Here is a 21,206-nt window from a genome sequence, read left to right on the forward strand (position 1 = left end):
TTGCAGCTTTCCTTTGTGTAAAAAGTTCAGTGCTGAGCTATTGCCCAGTAAAGTATGAGAAAGATAAAATCAGCTTTGCAACAAGAGAAACATGGGTGGGTTATTGAGTACCTGTACAGAAAAATGCCCCTTGACATAAATGGGAGATTTCAGGCAGACTAGGTAGGCTTAATCCCATGTCACTATTAATTATGCTTAATGCCATTCCCAGGGAGTTATCCTGCTGGGACTATGCCTGTCTAGATCCATATCTGAGCCCACACAGAGCACAGCATCCTCAGCAGATGGATTAGTGCTGAGAGGGGCTCAGAGTGAAAATCTGCCATGACCTGCCCTGGATGTGAATGTGATCTTGTGCTCTGCTAAAAGCAAAGCTCACACGTGGCCTTTCCTAAATCCTGTGTCTGACAGGGGAAAGGGAGCACGTGCCATGTGGGAGCTGTCTTGGTGACTCACAGAAAGGTTCCCTGCCTGGGCTTTAGGGGAGGGAGAGCATTTTGTTGTGGGACAGGCAAGTTAAAAAAAGGGGAGGTTCTTCAAACCAAGGAGATTGCTGCACCATGTAGGCAAATCTCAGTTTTATAACACAAGCAACCATCTGGATCAAGGTCATGACTGTTCTTAGCAGCACTGGTACTTTTCTGCAGCAAAAATCTACTTCCAACAGTATCCTCCTATCCACTTATAGGCAAAGCATGACACAGAAGAGTACTTAGTGAATTTCTTTTCTAATAACCCCCAAGAGCTTGAAATCTGGCAGGGTAAGGGTTTACTACAGCCCTACTGCTGCTGAAGGGAATTAAAAAGGGAACCAAATCCACCCTAACAGGCAGCAGATACAACTTCCATCTCCTTGCTGGAGGTGCACCCAGCTGTGCTTCTCCTTTGTGTGCAAGCTTTGTCCTGCATGGCCCATCCCATGCAACAGCAAATGGCTCAGACCAAAACCTTTCAACCAACTCAGTGATCAGCTTCTGCAGAGGAGCTATTTCTGCTGCAGTAGCCTTGATCTCCATGAGCTGCTGGCATGAAAGAGGTTTGACTGTGTGAAAAGGGATAAAGGATGAAGTCCTGAAATATTTTGTCTGAAATAACTTGGGAATATTCCTCCTTGCTGTGAGCAACCCTGCACTCAGTCATCTGAAGTAGCTGCTCTGACAGTATTTAAGACCCCATAATTAGGTCTTTCACATATAAAAACCTGAAGCACTTTCAGTTTGAAATAGTCCTGGCCTGTGTTCACCCTTCTGCCTCAGCTCTGCCTTGTGTCTGTGGAGGCTGTGTCATTATCCACCCACAGCAGCAGCAGGAAATTTTCCTGCACTCGAACCTAACTTTTGTTTTAGTTCAGTTTCTGACACCTCGCTCCCACTCCCAGGAACAGCTCCCAGAGCGGGTGAGTCACTTCACAGCCTTGGGAAGACAGAAATGAGGAGCTCATTCTGGCTCCAGCCCTTTCCTAAGGCAGTTTGCAGGGTCCAGGGGCATCAGCAGGTGCAGCCCCTGGAGGACTGCAGCCAGCACAGAGACTTTCCCTGTCACTGACTGGGGGTCCCAAAGATCTTACAGAAGGTAAGAGAATTTCCCCCCTTTGTCCCAGCAACACACACACAAACACAGCCCACATTCCCTCTTCCAGCTAAGGTGTGACTGCAAACAAGGAGGGTAATCCTGCAGGGATGGGCAGCAGGCAAAGCAGCAGCTGCTGCCTGTGGGAGCTGCTCGTGCCTTCTGCTGTGCTCTCCACTGACCTCCTTCCTTTTCCCCCAGCTGAGCTTGCTCAGGAGGTTTCATCCTGTGTCTCTGTTCTAGAGGCCTCCTCACTGCTGTGCTCTGCATTAATTTCCTGGCACCATCCCTGCCACAGAGAAGCCCCAAGACAAAAGTACCTGGGAAAGTGGCAGTGGTGCAGTTGATCACCTTTACACCCCTGACATGGTGAGAGGAAACTCTGTGTGGAGGTGGGAATGTGCTCTGGACAGAGGAGGCAGAGAACTGGCAGCTGATAGATAGCTCCAAAAGCAGAACTAAGTTGATTTTAGAGACTTTTTAAAGATGGGAAAGAGTTAGTGATAAGGTTTAAACACAATCTACCATTCAAAGGAGGGCTCAGGTTTAAAGTAGGAGATTTGGTCAACTTTACTGGCAAATAATCCCAGTTTTCATTCCTGGCACAAAGGGGATGTGTCTGTATGAGTTTCAGAGTGCTTCAAAGCGAGGTGAGAATTTAGATGTCCTCAACACACATGAAATTGGTGATTATTCACACACTAGGCTAACCTCACTGGCTTACTGGGCCTGCAAGAGTATTTCTCTAGTCATGGATAATTGTCAGAATATTTAGAATTATGGTTTGGAAAAGCATAAGAGATCTGGAGGTCTGTCTGAACCCTCTGAACCATCTCTTTGCAAATGCAGGCTGGCAGCCTCACACAACTGGGTTTTCCTGCTGAGTCCCCTGGCACTGCTGTGTGTGTTCCTGGCTAGACATGCCACAAGTGAAACCTCTCCTGTGTGAACAGGGAGGCTCTTCGTGCAGTCTTAGCCAGGAAAGCAAACAAAACTGAAAGGCAAATGTTATCTGACCACTTCTAAACTTCAAAGTATTTAAGGTCAAGCAGTTATGTTGGTATATAGACATATGTTAAAAAATAGCAGCACTTGGAAGGGCTGTGCAAAGAAGTTTCCTGTGGCTTGTTTTTCTTTTTTTCAGACTGGATTTCCTTTCAGGTACACCCAGAATGAGGAGAAGGAGCCAATTGTGTGGATCAGGAGGAAGAAAGTCAAAGGTGATCCCTGATGAGGACTGAACAGGTTGGAATTGTGGGTATGACTGAGCTCCAGGGCTCCTTTCCCAACACCAGCCTGGCACCAAAGGTGCTCCAAACAGTCTGTGGCCCATATGATGTCTGTCCTGCAGCTCTCTGACACACAGGCAATTCCTCACAGGCATTTCCACAACATCTGTGCAACATGGACCTGCCCAGCGTTTAATGTTATACATATCTGAGTAGGAGAGACTGAAAAAAGCACAGTGGAATTAAGCACATGTGTTCAAATTGCCATGTCAAACCATAACCTGATGTAGATATTGAAGTTAATTATAGAAATGACTTTTTTTTCCACCTACTTGCTTTTTTCTGCGCAAACTCACAATTCAGGCATTCTTTGCCCAGTGAAGCATTATGCAACTTGTTAATTAAGGCAGGTAGAGATTTTGTAATCCTAAATTCTATCTGAGAGGCTTTCCTATGGTACAGGGCTCCCCTGGGCTCCTAAGGGCAAGCAACTGGCTTTTGCCATGCCAGAAGCAAACACTTCCCATCTCCCATGGGGAGGATCTCTTTTACAGTATTCCCATGGCAACAGGGGACTAATCTAACACACACAGCCATCTGACCCACAGAACTCAAACTTTTCTGTATGAGTGCAAATTCACTGAGGGGTGTGTTTTGCCAATGTTTGAGACTGGCAATTTCTGTTTGCAGAAAGATTGTGCAGATTTTCGAGCCTGTGGTGAGAAAAAGGCAACTGATCCCAAGCATGAGAACATGGGCAACTATTTATCATAGAATCATGGAATCACAGAATTATAGAATTGTAGAATCACAGAATCATTTGGGTTGGAAGGAACCTTAAAGAGCATTGCATTCTAACCCCCTCACAATGGGCAAGGACACTTTCCAGTAGATCAGATTGCTCCATCCAGCTTTGAACACTTCCAAGGATGGGGTTATCCAAAACCTCTCTGGGCAACCTGTTCCTCTCACAGGCACATCCACTCAAGAGCCTCTGAGAGCTCAGCTGGGTGGTGGTGGCTCTAATTCAGTAGCAACAGAGCCCAATCTCCAAACCAGGCAGCACAAGGGACCTGCAGCCAGCTGTAACCTGCTTTGGGGAGGCATTAGTTCCTGCTTTGAGGAGTCATTGGTTCCTGCTCTGGGGAGGCATTAGTTCCTGCTTTGGGGAGGCATTGGTTCCTGCTTTGAGGAGTCATTGGTTCCTGCTCTGGGAAGGCATTGGTTCCTGCTTTGGGGAGGCATTGGTTCCTGCTTTGGGAAAGCATTGGTTCCTGCTCTGGGGAGGCATTGGTTCCTGCTCTGGGAAGGCATTGGTTCCTGCTCTGGGAAGGCATTGGTTCTTGCTCTGGGAAGGCATTGGTTCCTGCTCTGGGGAGGCATTGGTTCCTGCTTTGGGAAGGCATTGGTTCCTGCTCTGGGAAGGCATTGGTTCCTGCTTTGGGAAAGCATTGGTTCCTGCTCTGGGGAGGCATTGGTTCCTGCTCCGGAGAGGCATTGGTTCCTGCTCTGGGGAGGCATTGGTTCCTGCTTTGGGAAAGCATTGGTTCCTGCTCTGGGGAGGCATTGGTTCTTGCTTTGGGAAGGCATTGGTTCCTGCTCCGGAGAGGCATTGGTTCCTGCTCTGGGGAGGCATTGGTTCCTGCTTTGGGAAAGCATTGGTTCCTGCTCTGGGGAGGCATTGGTTCCTGCTCCGGAGAGGCATTGGTTCCTGCTCTGGGGAGGCATTGGTTCTTGCTTTGGGAAGGCATTGGTTCCTGCTCCGGGGAGGCATTGGTTCCTGCTCTGGGAAAGCATTGGTTCTTGCTCTGGGAAGGCATTGGTTCCTGCTCTGGGAAGGCATTGGTTCCTGCTCTGGGAAGGCATTGGTTCCTGCTCTGGGAAGGCAGGTTCCCCCCCTCATTGCTGCACCAAGCACTCTCCATCCCCAGGCCAAGCTCTTGGCAAAGCCCTCCTCATTTTACCTGTGCTCACAGACAGGCACAAACAGCAGCACAAACCCAGCAGCTCCCAGGGTGGGTAAGGTGTCTGCTGCTCTGCTCAAGTGGCACAGCACAGCAATGATCTGGCTGGAAAAGGCTGCTTCACTCAGACAGTGGAGGGTCAGTGAGCTAGGGCAGCCAGCACTCCCCCAGGGCCTGCAGGGAACCTGGAGGTGGGGTCAATCTGATGCAATTGTGGCCACAGGACTGCTGCCTTTCCCTGGAAAGACAAGCCTGTCTGCATGCCAGGCCCACCACAGCAGCAGGCAAACTCATCCCTTACAGTGGACAGACAGCTAGCATTGGACTCAAGGGCTCTGTGGCCACCCAAAGATGAGGACTCAGCCCTGAATGCATAAACCTAGATGTTGCCTTGAAAATAAGACAACAATCTATCCCTTTCTCAGGGAAGATGTGAGCTTTGCCATAGCTGACAGCACTGTCTTGTCAGAAGGCACCCTCCTCTCATTTTTAGCCAAGAGACTCAGCTCTGTCCAAAATGAGTGCTCCTCCTTGAAGGCTTATGGAGAATTGAGCTGGGAAACCTCTTTGGTTTCATCTCCAGCCTAGAAATGCCAGAACTGAGACTGCAACAGGTCTGACAGCTTAGCAGGGAGAAAAAGCACAGAAAATCAGTTCTGTGGCTTTTCAGAAGCAGGCATGAAGGACATGACATGTTTTAGGATTGCTGTCAGAAGGGGAAAGCCTGCCTTCATGTCATCTTAATGCTGGAGAAGCCTGACCAGGTTTTACTGCTGCTCTCAGCCCAGCACAGAGTCTGTGCTGCTCTGCCCAGGTGAGAGGTGGTTATTCATTCACCAAACTTCAAAAGCTGCAGGAAAGTCATTTAGCACCTGAGCACACTCACATAAATCATCAGCAGTGTTAGAGAGTATGAGGAGTTTTAAAAAGCACCTTGCTCCTCCTTGGTGCACAGCAAAGGCAGCACCAGCCTCCAATGAGAGAAGCACAGAAAGCAACACCTGGTACAGGCACAGAGTTAATTCTTGGCTACCAGCTTCAGCCCCAGGACTCCACCCTACAACACAGCTTTCTCCTTCAGCTGGAAGTAGAGAGAAAAGAAAACCAAAGTGTTATCCCAGTTTTAATGATATTGCTTCAAGCCATACTAGGGGGAAGCCTCAGACTGAAGGTAAAGAGGATGGAAAATGCAAGGTGCACCTTCAGGACAAGGTCCCAGTGCATGTGTCTTAATGACAGCCTGATCTTGGCTTACTTGGCATTTAATTGCTAATGTTACTCCTGCTGTGTCTTCTGCACTGCAGAAAATAAGGGTGGTGTGCAGAAATGAAGGTCACAGATGGGTAGCAGGTATCTCTGACACTTAAAGCCTTGGTAGATGTGAGTGGGGATGGCAGAGTTGGGGGCAACTACAGCATTACAACTCTTTCCCTCATCCCTACTCAGCTAGAGTAGCCTTACAGCTCCCTTTGCCTGCAGGGAAAAGCAACTCTGCTAAAAGGAATATTTTTTACAAGGGTCAACTGCTTTGGTGTTGTTCCCATGTTGGACAGCTTTGAAGCAAAGTGCAAAGCCAGTCCCAAGAGAAAAGTCTTCTGTCTCTGTGCAGTCTCAAAGACCCACTGCTGAAAGCAGTGAATCCCCAAAAAGCCTTCTGCAGGTTTGAAATAAGTTATTCAGGAGAGAGAAAAATGGTTATTTACATGCATCAATTTCTCCTTGTCATGAGCAAAGGTGACAAATAAATCTCCATAATGGCACAACCACCTTTATGGCACCCCCCCTCTTTGACTAGAAAATCATCCCTATGACTCTGCTTTGCCAGTGGCTGAGAAGAAAATAACAGAGGCACAGGAGGATGTCCCTGGCTTATGGCTGAACAGAGCTATTGCAGAAGAGATGAGGGGTTTATGGATCAAATCAAATCCTGCTTCTTCTTACTCAAGGCAACAAACCATCCTTATTCTGAGTGATGGAGAGGAAAGTCTCCAGATGTCCAACTCTGCCTTCCTGGGAAAATTTTGCCTGTAGGAGCTCATTTTCCCACACAATTAAACTTATGCCCTTTTTAGTTTAGGTGTCACTCCCTCTACAAATTTCAGAGGACTGAAGAGAAGGGAAGATGAAAATAGAATTAATCCCCTAGGCCAGGGAGGAAGCCATTAGTTCATTTTCAACCATGGCTGTGTGATAGCAACTTTCTAGGCACTCACTTGAATGGGAGGAAGCTCTTCAGGCAGAAAGCAAGCAGTGCTCTAATATTCTTGGCAGTGCTAGGTTAATGACCTTAGATACCTTTTCCAACTCAAATAATTCCAACCTAAATAATTCTATGATTCTGTGAATTTAAGACTTTGGCATCTCTTACTGCACCCCGGAAAACCCCAGCCCCTCCAGCTGGTAACTGGCACTCATCTCCATACACAGGGAATATAAGAGAGCAGCAAAGCAGATCCTTTCTGAGGGTAAATAAGGCTTTCCTCACTTTTCTTTTTCCCTCAGTTATCACAGAAGCATAGAATACTGTGAGCTGTAAGGGACCCACAAGGATCACAAGTCCAACTCTGAAATGAATGGCCCATAGAGGGATCAAACCCACAAGCTTGGTGTCATCAGCACCATGCTCTGACCAGCTGAGCCAATCTCAGTCATGATAAAATCAACCCAGCATCTCATCTCCATGGTTTTTGTGTTTGACATTCAGCATAATCTACATATCTCAGCTGAAGAGAGGTTTTTCTTCCTGCTAGGCTGGCTATGTACATCAGCAAAGGAAAGCTTAACTGGCCTTTACAGATCTTCATTTTTCAGTTACACTTGCAATATCACAAGTTTCATCACTAAACCAAAACCCAAGGCATTTCTTGTGGCATCCAAGCTGCAAATTGGAATGTCAAGTAAAATGAAGACTTATAGGATTGTAATTCCCCAGGACAAAAGAGGGGCTGCCTCTATAAAGCACTTCTGTCAGCTCCATGGAAAACCTTCCAGCAGGCTTAGCCTATGAAGGAGGAATTTACAAGCTGGCTGTGATTAAAAGCCAGAATTGTGAAAATCACAAGCAGGCCTTACTTAAAGGGCTAATTTGATCCAAGTCAATAATAGAATAGCTAATGGAAAGGCAATATGTATTCAATACATAATTTCATCCTCTCTCAAAAATGCAGGGATAAACTCCACCACAATCCTGGATATTCATTCAGATCACAAGTTGCAGATCTGTCACTTCACATCAGCACCTATTGCCTCCCAGGTTCCCTTCATTTGGGTCCTGGCACAGACCTGGTTAAGAGTGCAAAAATGGGGAGAAACACAAAGCAAATGTCCAGATTCTGCCTTCCTTATACTCAGGTCTGGTTTCAGCACTGAATAAAGGATCAGAATCTGGCCTCAGAGGTCTCAAAGGCACCACAAGCCAAGGCAGGAGTGACTCTGCCCACTGCTAGTTGCCTTTGCATGCGACTCTGGTGATGCAGTGTTCCCCAAATAGAAGTTCATACCTTTTCACCTTCAGAGCTGGCCTATTTCTGCTCTCTGGTATTCAAAAATAAGTTTCTCTCCATCCCAGGAAGGAGCCATGCTATAAATATCTCCATGCAAGTTTCTTAAGTCCTAATGTTTCTCACAGAAGGGTGCAGCTCCTTGTCACGAAGCAGCAAGCCTGGCTGGGCTGTTTCTGCAATGCCTTTATTAATGTCCTTGTGCTTCTGTGGCCGCAGAGCAGGAATGGAGACGTGGGCAGGAGCAGGAGCATTGCTGTAGCCACGGTGGTCCAGACACCAGCAAGACAAAAGTCAGGAAAAACTCTTCAAACTTAATCAGCACTGGTGAGGCCACACTGAGAGTCTTGGATTCAGTTCTGGACCCCTCACACAAGAAAGACATTGAGGTGTTGGAGCATGTCCAGAGGAGGAACAGAGAGCTGGGGAAGGGTCTGGAGAACAGTGATGAGGGAGCTGGGTGGGGTTCAGCCTGGAGAAAAGGAGGCTCAGGGGGAACCTTCTCACTCTCCAGAAATCCCTGGAAGGAGGTTGTGGCAAAGTGGAACTCTGCTTCTTCTCCCAAGCAACTAGTGAAATGGCCTCAAGGTGCACCAGGAGAGGTTTAAATTGTACATTAGGAAAATTTTCTTCCTGGAAAAGATGGTCAAATACTGGAACAAGTTGCACAGAGTGGTAGAGTCATCATCCCTGGAAGTGTTCAAAGCTCATGTGGATGTCCTGGTTAGGGACATGGTTTAGTGGTGGATCTGGAAGTGTTAGGTTATTGGCTGGACTCCATAAACTGAAGGGTCCTTTCTAAGCTTAATGATTCTCTGCACTTTAATAAACCAGCTCATACAGGAGGAGGGCTTGGTTGTGAAACGTGTTTTTGTTACCTCAGTGTTTTTAAATGTGCCTTACATTGAGCCCTTCAAAAAATAAGACACCAGTATTCTTAAGAACAAGCTGAACTGATGGAAACATTTAGAACCACATAAGGGGAGAGGGGGCCTGAAGGGACAATGTGTCTTGTCCAGGGAATCAGCAGCAAGCCCAGGAGCACAGCAGAGGGCTCCTGACACTGTGCAGCAGTGCAATATAGACCACACTCTTCCTGCCTGAAAAGAGCTTATTAAAATAATCAAACAATATAAATGCTGTAGAAACAGGGATGCAGGCATATATGTGATTGTAGCTAGTCCCACTGGGGAGAGAGACCAGCTAACTGCTGCATGGCACCTCCACACTCAGACACACTGATACTGCTATTTCAGGGGATTTCTAAATCACCTCCTTGCTTCAAACACTTTTCACATGAAACTAATCCCAGAAGCATCCATGAGCCAGGCCTGCCAAGAGGGATGCAGATCAGAGCAGATGTTCAGGGTGGCTGAGGCTATTAGACACAACCAAACCATTAATGAGAAACTTTTATAAGGAACATTAGCCCTACATCCCTGAGATGTGAAAAGATGGAGGGGGCACTTCACACCCCACTTATTTCTCCTGAGAAAAATGTTTTCACCAGCAAAGCCTTTCAGAAGCATCAAACCCTCCCACCAACATCTCAGCATGTGCTGCAGTGCAGAGCTTGTGACTCAGTGACAGCCCCAGAGACTTTGAAATCAGCTGCTGGATTCAACGGACTGTGTAGAAACACCAGGTTTGGGTAATTCCAAGAAACACAAACTCTGTGACTGAAAAAAGATGTTCTTAGACTGTTAAATATTTAGCTGCCAGCTGGGGTTACTATGGAGAGAGGTGGCTCTGCTGGTAAGGAACACTGAGAGCAGGATTTAAAGAGCCTGTAAGGAAGAAAAGCAGTTTGGACAAAAATACTTGTAAGTGTAAGATAGACAGTCACAAGTTCAAGACCTTTCAGGCTGGTCATTTGATGATAATGGTGGTGTCTCCTTTGCCTTATGTTTTCTGGGTCCTGTAAACAGCAGGCAGCAGGCTTGCAAAAGAAGAAGAAGAAATACTGAGAGAGGGAAAAAATTTTTTAAGTCATCTATACATGAGGAGAGGGAGAAGAGTCAGGTGTCCCTGGGACCTCCTTGGCCTCATTTAATCCTTATCTGCAAGGGTGAAAACATGAGCAAGGAGAGCTGAGAGTTTCCTCAGCTGTCCAGAAATGACACGGGGGAAGGGCAAGCACGGTGCAGTGAATGTCTGTGGCCAGATAAGGGCTGTGCAGAGAGCCAGATAAAGGTGACATTTCTTATCCAGTTATCAAGCAGTCTGGGAGTTTGACAGCCATGCCACGTGTTTGGTATGATAGGAGGGGACTCCCCACATCCCCTCCACACTGGCTGCTCACTTCTAGCTGATAATCTGTCCAGCCTGGGAGAAATACTGCTGCCTTTGGAGGGGCAGAATATTTTCCTCTGCTAAAAAAATACATATAGCTAAAACCAAAAAATAAAAAAAGCTTGCACAAACTGCCTCCAGAGCTGATTGAGCTGTTGAGCAAGCTTCAGAAGCAAGCAGTGCCCTACACACATTTAATCCATGAGCTCACCTAGGAAGCATCCCTTTGTTAGGGCAGTGACTACAGCCTGAGCAGGGAGAGGACACACCTCGGCCTTGACAGCACAGTTTTGCAGGAGTAATTTGTTGATCTCGAAGCATGAAGCTGAGTTACTGAGGGTGTAGGAGGAATAAATGTTCTGCAGGAGCAGCCCAGCTCCATCAGTTCTAATCAGTAATACTCGGTTGCAGGCTCTCACCCCTGTTTTTTTTTTTCTTCCTCACTGAAAACAGAAAAAAACAAAGCTGCCTTCCATGACTGACAGCTGTGGAAAATAAAGTCAATTGTTTTAGGCACAGAAACGGGCTGAGTGTGAGAGTCACCAGTGACAAAGCTCCTGCCCGTCCCCACTGCGGGTTTGTGTCGCTGCTGGCGAGAGGAGCTCAGCGAGGGGCAGGGGCTGAAGGGGGCTCAAAAGGACATGGAGCTGCTGGATTTGTGTGTCCCCAGCTATGTCCTGCCCTGCACATGTCCTGTGTGCCAGGGACAGCCTTGGCTCGCTCAGCTGTCCCCCAAAACCTCACCTGAGAGAGGGGGTGGGGGAGAGCAGTGCGCTGTATTTGTGTCTGCACTGCTCCCCATGACAAAAGATTCATCAAGCACGGGCAGCAGGGCTCCACGTGAAGCCAAAGGAAAGGCTGGAGGTAACACTCCAAATTCATAGTTCTTGCTCATGCATACATGGGGAAATGTTGTGAACGTGCTGCTGCATCACAGGAACCATGAATCTCCCAATTCCCAAGAGAAAAACAGGTACTGAAACCTCTCCATAGGAGAAGTTCAGATGAAAAATTTCCATCTGTAAAGGTGGGAATATTCACCAGACTCCAGTTCTTCCAAGAACCTTTGGGAAAGGATCAAAACTCTGATGCATGCCAGGACAGAGGACATTTACCCTCTTTCTAAAAATGCAAGACTCATTTATGAAGAGTGGAATGAGGAACAACAGTCATGGGCACAGAGGAATGACTGGGAAGTGCACAAGCAATATGTGAATCCTAGCAACAAACACAACCTTCTCAGCACAGAGACTGAAATATTTCCCATTTAGAAACTGATCTGATCCAACAGCTCCTCACAGCTTGTACAGACAGGAAAGACCTGTATTCAGTAATGCAGCAATATGGTTTTCCTATACCAGGGAAAAGGTCCATTAATCTTGGCATATTAATAAATGAGCATCTATTAGCAACAAATAGGCTGGAGATCAGATTTCAATGCAAGGAGGTGATGCTCAGAGCAGCTTTTGGATGCTAGAAGTAGAGGTCAAGAGAGGAAAAAACCAAAATCTGATGGACTTCCAGAGAGGTTTTGATAATAAGGGACAATCAATCAGGGAATTAGCATGCCCTGGGTGGAGAGAGCACACAGGCACCTCTGTTTGGGTCCAGGTGGGGTCTGCAGGAAGGAGCTGCAAATGCCCATGCAAAGGGGCAATGCCTGGGACAGCAGGCTCTGCTGGGGCTGGGGAGGAGCCACCAGGCTGATGTGCCCAGGGCTTGGTGGGTGGGCTGGGGAGAGTCCTGACCTCTGTGTCTGCATGGCTGATATCCCATCTGATCCTGTCCTGCTGGAGCAGCAGGCACAGCTGGAGCACAGGGATCCCTGTCCAGACAGGTGTGACCCCTGGGATGCTGCCAGCACTGCACTTTCACACAGGGAACACAGAATTACATGGCAAAGCAGGAATCAAGTGCAGTTCCACTGGGTGTTTGGCTGCAGTCTGAGAGACAAAAGCATTGTGAGCACACCCCAGTTTCTGAGCTGCACAAAGCTGCACTGAAATAGGTGCAAGACCACAAGCAGTGGAGTCTCAAACCCTAAAGGTCAGTGATGACCCTCCCAGTGCAGGGCATGGCCACAGCACAGGAAAAGCCCTGTCACTGGACAGAGCAAGCTTGGGGAGGATCCTCTCCTCAGCCAGCACCTCGACTCATCTCCTGTCCCATGTGGGTGAGGACAGGACAGTCTGGTCCCTGTCAGACCTGTGAAACTCACTCATCATCCCTCAATTAAATAATGCCCTCAGAGTTCAGCAGGATGGAAAGAGGTCGGTTTTGATCATGCAGGCTTGGTGACATTCATGCAAGCTGCAGCATAGTGGGTAGGACAGTCACTGAGACACCCAAACTGTCCCTCAAAGAAGGGAGACCACTAAACATAGGTCTACTCAGGAAATAACATGTGAAACATGAGTTTGACCTCCTCCCAACTTTGTGAGTGACAGCTAAGCTTTGATGTACAGAACCAGTGTAATTTAGGTTGGAAGGACCTCGGGAGGTCCCCTGGTTAGTGCTGGGCTGGCAGTGACATTAGTCCAGGTAAATCACTGGCATGAATTTCTTCTGAATTCACAGGCAGCTTCTGTTTGACCAAACCCCTGCTTGGTGACAAATAACACTCAACAAAGAAAAAGACAAACAACAATCCTGGCTCTCACCATGGGCTGAGCTTTGCCATTCAGTGCTCTGCTCCCCTTGGACACAGCCCCACTTCTGGGTGAAAGAGCTTTGGCTCTCAGGGAAATAAAGCACCACTAGAAAAAGCTGGACTGCAGCTTTCTAGGATCTGCCACCTTTAGCCAAGGGACTCAGCTTGCTGGGAATTGGTCCCAGAGTGCCACAGCAGCCCAGCCAGTGTGACTGAGAGCTGGCATGATGCCTGTCACACTGGGAGAGAACTAATCCTGGGGGTTGGGTTTGGGCTTTTTTGGTTGATTGTTTTGTTGGGTTTTTTTCTTGCTTGAGGGCTATTAGTTGTTTTTATAGCATTATTTTCAAGCATGACAGGAATTGTCTAACCAGAGTTGTTTTGTTAAAAAAGGCTGAAGAGCTTCATGAGAGACATCAGTTATCAAAGCCACAAATTCTGGAAAATTTAAATCCTGCCAGTATGACAGATGAAATCCCATTAACATAGCTATGTGCATATGGTTTTGCAGACCTACCTTTTGTCCACAAAAACATCCCCCATCTGTGCTATCCACAGTGCTGCTGAGACACCTCAATAACATCATCTGCAACAGCTCCTTCACCCAGAAAGACTCAAAGGAATACACTGCCCAACAAATGTTTCTGGACAGGGAAGCAATCTGCACTCAGTCTTTACTTGAAGTTCAGTGTGAGGGCAGTAGGTTTGAGAGGCTGAAGGCTGGAGATGGCCCCAGATCACTGGCAGAGCACACGGTGATGCTCAGTGCCACCAGCAGTGATGCCAAGAGGTGAGCCCACCAACCAGGCTGGAAGAGCCCACCGGCCTCCCCTGTTCATTTCATCCAATAATCCAACAAATTTTGGCATGTGAGCACCTTCTGGGTTGCTTTTCTTCCTTTGTCAACCTTTAAAGCACAGCCACTAGCTTGGCTTGCAAAACTAACATGTAAGAATGCACATTTTTCTTGGGTTTTTTAAAACCATTCATGCACAGACTTAACACGGTCTGTGACCAGTGTGTGACTGCTTTATGAAATAGTCATTTGGGAGTGCCTAATAAACAATTGCTTTTAATTTTGAACATCTGTATCTATAACAATGAGAGCAGCTGACGTGGCCCCTCCATCAGCCCCGGGCTCTGAGTAAGGACCGGCTGCAGCCTGAAAGCGATCTCGCCTGGCCCTGCTGCCTCACATGCTGTAATTCTAGCCCTCTGCGGCTTGTCCTGGCTGATTTTCCCCTGAAACTTGATCTTTCAACGGATCAAAGGAGCAAAAGGAGAAACGAGAAACTTTTGCAGTGAAATTTCAGCCATGGCAGCTCGAGCTGTGTCTCCAGTTCAGTCGTCCCTGCTGGCTGCTGCCTGTGGAGTGTGCTGGAGTTCCCAGCCTCATGTCCTCATCCTGCCAGCAGAGTTTGCCACAGCACAGTCCTGTTTGGAGAAAAGGAACCTGCAAAGGGAAACCTTGCCCCAAATCTCAGCAGGAGTTCTAGCAGTGCAACAAAAATTATGCTGACATGGAATGACTCTGCTGGTAAACCAACCTTCTGAGACAAACCAGTATAATCCCAAAATTTAACAAAGGGCTCAGGAGATTAATATCACCAGCAGAGTGAATCAATCCATTATCCACAGTGTGTCTGCTCTGTGGTATCAGGGAGGCTGTCTCCCTGCAAGGTGACTGCACCAGCCCCCAGCCCTCAGTGACAGTGTGTCCCTGGCAGCAGGGGCTGGCACCAAGCACACCCACCCTCAGCTACCCAGGGCCCTCCACAGCATCTGCACACCTTCAGCATGGTGTTGGCAGCAGTCAGCCAGGGGAGAAACCTTCCCTCTGTGGGCATTTCTGCAGGGTGTGCAGAGAAATGGGGGTCCCTAAACCTGCCAGGTGCCTGCACCCAGCTCAGGGGCCCAGCACACGCTCCTTTAAATCACTGTGGTCATTAGTTTTTTGTGATCAGATGGAAGAAATATGTCTGGCTTATTCCTCTGCCTACTTTGTGAGACGAAAAATTACAGAAGTTTATGTGTCAAATACATGCTCAGGCTAAGGAGAGCAAAAAGTGGCTGGAACCAATGTCTTAGAGTACATATTACAACTGCTACAGTAGTATCAGTCTAAGAGGGCAAGTGAAACATCCTGCCTTCCTTACTGGGCTGCTTCCCTGGAATGATGAAGAATTAAGAGCATTTTTAGATGAAAAATGTGCAGAGGAATGGCTTTTTATTAAAACCAGGTACTGCTGGAAAAGACAGAGAATTCCTGAGCATCAAAGCCCTTCTTCCAGTCTGAAATCTTCCTGAATGAATATAGGCTGAGAAGAGTTGCTCTGAATGTCACACATTTCTCAGGATGGTGTTAAATCTGAGCCCACCCAGAAGGAGAGGCCACCGGTGTGTGGGAGCCAGGCTGGCTGTCAGCAAGGAGCTCAGGCATTAGGCACACCTTTGCTAAATTCCTGGCTGCCAGCTAATTACTGCATTTGCTTTCCTTGTCACCACTTCACTGGTATCTCTGTGTGTCTTCGTGTCTTCTTGGAGCCCCTCATTCCAGGTAATCATTGGGAGTGTTTTGAGTGAAATGCAGCAATCACTGCCCATGCAAAGTGTTCTGTCAGCATCCAGAAGGAAGAGCTCCCAGCTGAAGGGAGCCCTGTTGGGAACACTTCCACAAAGAGCAAACATGGGAGAGACACATCCTCCTGCCCATGGCCTCACGTGTTGGGATGCTGTCTTGACAGGAACTGTCTCCCATCCATTCCTCGTGCCTCTGCATGCCAGCCTTTACTGTCCCTCCAAGATGACTGTCAGAGAAAATGGAAATTATTGTGAGTACTTTTAGAAAGCAGTATTTGGAAACTTGGAGTTTCTTTCAGACACATGGTTGGTTGTTTTAAGCCCTCCCCCAAATACATGCAACTATCTTTGTCTTTCTGATGTTCTTACACTTGCACACCAAGCAGTGATTTTCCTAAAAATTTTCCAAGCTGATCATCTGTCAAAAATAGTGCCCAAACACTCTTGTACGAACTTTAAACGCAAAAGCCTGGATTTTCATTTTTTTTAATAATTTTACACAGGTAGTGTGACTACATCTAGCTTTGCACAAACCTCTTGAAAAACCCCTGGTCTGAAACTCACTCTGCTTTTAAGGGATGAGAAAGTTGCCTGTCAGCAGGGAGGGTCAGGCTGCTGCCATCAGACCCCAGAGAATCCGGCAAAGTGGGATCAGATTCTGCAGTCCCGGCTTGTGCTGCTGCTCTCAGAAGGAAGAGCCCCACAGAGCAAGGGCTCAAAACCCCACAAAACTGCACAAAAGCTTAGGAGCAGAGAAAATAGCAGAGAAAAGGCTCTTCCAGGGCAGACCCCTGGCAGATCCCTCCTCCCACCTCCCCATGCCCTGGGGGCTCCCCAGTGCCACCACCCTCCCTTCCCTGTAGCCGGGAGGGAAGGGACATTCACATGCAAATAAGGATGATTTACCAGCAGGAAACCCACTTTGTTTCCGAATTCATCTCTCCAGCCCTACCACAGCCAGCCTTGAATGCAGAACAGGATGAATGACCTAAAAGCAACGGAACTGAGCATTTAACATAAAATCCCACCCACTGGTCCCCTTTACTGGAAAGCAAGATTTAGCAACGCAGACAAAACCCACACAGACTGGCAAGTGAGGAGGGAAATGCACACACAGAGTTAGCTGGTGCTGAAGGCACCGGTGTAATGTTCTTACCCTGCAGCTACAGTTCAGAGTAAGGTATCATCACATCAGTGCCTCTGGCTTCAGCCCCCCTAACAGCCCCACCTTTTAGCACCAGTTTGATAAACACGTAAGGAATGCAGATCTGCCTGTTAATACACCAAATGGTATAAATTTCTGAGTTATGGATGGATAATACACTGCTGACACATACACCTCTCAGGTGGCTTTCAAAGCCTCTCACTTCACAGCCCCAATGACAGAACTGGAGAGAGGTCTGTCCTGTGCAGGGTGTGCATAGCCACAAAACTGAATTTACCTGTCTGCTACTTTTCACAGACTGTGGCTTACCACTGCCCCTGGGAACAAGCCTGAACAAAAGTTCTCTCAATAAAAATCTGGACAAATTCAAGGGAATAGGGAGGAACAGGGTAGTGCAACTCATTCCTTTCCTCTAGTAGCATTGAAGAAAATGTCCATCCATTACATCAGGCTACTCAAATCAAGCACTTAAAAACGCAGAATCATGGAAACATAGAGTGGCTTAAACACAGCCAAGGAATAAAATCTGTGAGTGAATTACTGTTAGTGACACTGATTCAAGTAAAACACTTCTGGAGTCCCTCAGAGTCATTTTTGAAATTTCTCTTAGTGCAAGAGTTTGTGTCAATTCTTTATTTGATGCCTTGAAAGACTACCTAGAACAGAGGCTAGACAGTGTTAAAGGAATAAAGTGTGTATTTATTAAAAGGCCTTCAAAGGACACACCTTGGGCAGTACAAGAGCCTGGCTGTGGCTCCACCCAAGACGGATGACGAGTCACATGTTTTCACACTTTTATAAGTTTTGGTCCATTGACATTTTGGGGTTAATTGTCCAATTACAGCTTCAGGCTATGAAGTCCCATCCTCCCAGATTGTTCTCCTATAAATTCACTGTTGTTTACACTTTTTTTAGGGCCCAAAGCTGCAACAATATCCTTGGTGCTGGGGCTGGAAAAGAATTGTTTGGTGAAGAGAACTTGCTAACACTTTATATGAAGTTCAGAGTTATATACTAATGCAGTACAGAATCTGGAAAATATTAAACCTGAAACTTAAGGGATCATACTGAGTTGCTAAAAAGATTTGTAACCTGTCCAACATGGTGCAAGGCAAATAGAGCTAAACTAATTTATTGTTCCAAACCCAGAAAGCCATTAAGAGGACATGCAATTGCTTTAAAGTCTGCAATTGTATTTGTGCAACCCCCCTGGAGTGTGTGGAGTTACATGAGGGTTAAAAAAACTAGCAAGCATAAAGAGCCTAATTCCAATGCATAACAAGTGCTTCAACAAAGCTTCAACAAAGTGCTTCAAACATTCTGCCAAAAGTACCAAGGAGATTTAATTACTTCTTTCTCCCACCAAAGATGACTTACTCTGTGTTTGACATACCCTACAGAGTGTGTTTCCATACAGAGATTCTCTCCTTGATCATGCACGGGCTACTTACAGCTGCTGTGGGTAAAAAGGGGAAAGAAGAGCAAAAGGTGGTTCTGACCTTCCCTGGGTGGCTTAATTTTCAGTCTGCCCTGACAAGACACCCTCACACCTCCAGAGGGTTCAGCCTGGGAACCTTGTGGGAGTGCACAAGTGGTCTCCTCACTGGAATGGAGAATGATGGAGGTGATGAGGGGGCCTTTCAGCAAGGCTCCTCTATGTTTCCAGAGTTTGCTGCTAAGGGTGTGACAGCACCATCAGCACCATCACAGGGCACTGGCTCACACGAGAAGAAACAGCTTTAGCAGAAGCTAAACTCATCTAGAACAGAATAAGGAAGGTTCAACCTTCCTGAGCTGAGGACATCTGTGTAGTGTGTGGACACAGCTGGCAAAAGCCTCTGTGCCCAGCAGTGAGCACTGTGAGGTGAGTCAGTGGCTGATGCTCCTTTGATGCTCTGACTTGCTCAGTGTCACTGCTTCTGCCAAAAGGTCACACAGACAGACTGAGATCAGATGAACATGAATTAGGGGACCAGATGAAGATAGCAAGGAGGTCCTGTCTGAACACAGGGTGTAGGCTGTCAGGCACCTGCCCTGAGCTCGGGTGCCTGCCTGGCCCCAGTGGTGCAAAACCCTCTGGGGACACTTGGGCAGATGCAGCTGTGGGGTGGAGCTGGTCAGTGTGACATCCCCACACTTGGGGGTGTCAGCCTGTCCCTGGGTCTGATGGAGTTAGTCAGTGTGACACTCTCACTGTGTGTGTCAGCCTGTCCCTGTGTCTGATGGAGCTGGTCAGTGTGACACTCTCACACTGTGGGTGTCAGCCTGTCCCTGTGCCTGATGGAGTTGGTCAGTGTGACACTCTCACACTGGAGGTGTCAGCCTGTCCCTGGGTCTGATGGAGTTAGTCAGTGTGACACTCTCACACTGTGGGTGTCAGCCTGTCCCTGTGTCTGATGGAGCTGGTCAGTGTGACACTCTCACACTGTGGGTGTCAGCCTGTACCTGTGTCTGATGGAGCTGGTCAGTGTGACACTCTCACTGGAGGTGTCAGCCTGGCCCTGTCCCTGTGCCTGATGGAGCTGGTCAGTGTGACACTCTCACTGTGGGTGTCAGCCTGGCCCTGTCCCTGTGCCTGATGGAGCTGGTCAGTGTGACACTCTCACTGTGGGTGTCAGCCTGGCCCTGTGTCTGATGGAGCTGGTCAGTGTGACATCCCCACACTGTGGGTGTCAGCCTGGCCCTGTCCCTGTGTCTGATGGAGTTGGTCAGTGTGACACTCTCACACTGTGGGTGTCAGCCTGGCCCTGTTCCTGTGTCTGATGGAGCTGGTCAGTGTGACACTCTCACACTGGGGGTGTCAGCCTGGCCCTGTTACTGTGTCTGATGGAGCTGGTCAGTGTGACACTCTCACTGTGGGTGTCAGCCTGTCCCTGGGTCTGATGGAGCTGGTCAGTGTGACACTCTCACACTGGGGGTGTCAGCCTGGCCCTGTGTCTGATGGAGCTGGTCAGTGTGACACTCTCACACTGGGGGTGTCAGCCTGTCCCTGTGTCTGATGGAGCTGGTCAGTGTGACACTCTCACACTGGAGGTGTCAGCCTGGCTCTGTCCATGTGCCTGAGTCACCATGGGTGGGATGTGCCACACCTTATGCTTCCCCTCCACCAAAGCAAGCCCAGCAATGTGACACAAAGCAAAGGAGCTCTGTTAGAGCTCTGATCCCACCCTCTGACCCCGATGGGTGGACTCCCACAGTGATCTTACCCTGATGGCTTACTCAGCTTCACAAGTACCAGTGAAAGGTCATGCTGGGTTAAAACCAAAATGTGCTTTCTTGCAGCTTTTCCCCCTTGGGCCAGAGGCTGTATCCCTTACTTGGGCAAAGATCCAATTGGAAATAACAAATGTAATTACCTTGTAAGCACCTCAGTGGAAAATATTGGTATAGTTAATTACACAGAGATGCAATGCTAACCCATTTCCCAGTGTTTAAAATACAAATATTAATGCTTTCTCCTTTGGGGTTTTGAGAAGATTACTTATTGCTGCAGCCTAATTGAACTGATAAGATTTTCAGCTATTGCAATAAACTTAATGATAAGTTTTCAGTGCAGGTTTAGTATCACTGGCTGGCATCAGGTATTAGGGTGTTACTCTGCACAGAGCTGGGGGTTTGGGTACCCCTGCAAGAATGAGGGTCCCTTTGGCCATGGCCCTTTAAGCATCCAAAACTGAAATCTCTTTCAAAGGATGTTTCATTTTAGCGTTCTCAAATTGAAGGTAAGAAACTCACACATTGACTATACAGAGAATTGAAATTGAAATCTGAATATCAGGAGAATGGAGAAGGATACCCAAAACCTAGGACTTAGGTACCTTTTAAGAAATCCTGATTAAATTGGCTAGGTGAAAATGCCTGTCTTTTGTAAAGGATCATAGGAAACAGTGTAATAAACTCACAGCATGGACTGAGCGTGTACTCCAGTATTTTCACATTATGGCTGATTGACTTTCCAGGTGTTGAACAAGGAACCTGTTATTTCTATGTCAGTCTGCCTGAAAAGCCCCATCACTTTCAGCCCTCAGTGAGGAAATGAGCAAAAGCCAATACATGTGTTTTGCTCTCCTCAGTATTTGTTAACATTAGTTAACATTTCTGAACTATATGTACCCTAGCAGATAGTCATAGGTCAGAACCAGAAAAGGCTTGACTCTCTTCTCACATCTCTAGAAAAGGAATAGTGATTTATGAAAATAGAAACCTGTCCTGAGATTGCCCATGAAGGTATCGAAGGAAGTTTTTCCAGGAAAAAAA

The sequence above is a fragment of the Oenanthe melanoleuca genome, chromosome 3 (genome assembly GCF_029582105.1).
Source record: "Oenanthe melanoleuca isolate GR-GAL-2019-014 chromosome 3, OMel1.0, whole genome shotgun sequence".
NCBI lineage: Eukaryota > Metazoa > Chordata > Aves > Passeriformes > Muscicapidae > Oenanthe > Oenanthe melanoleuca.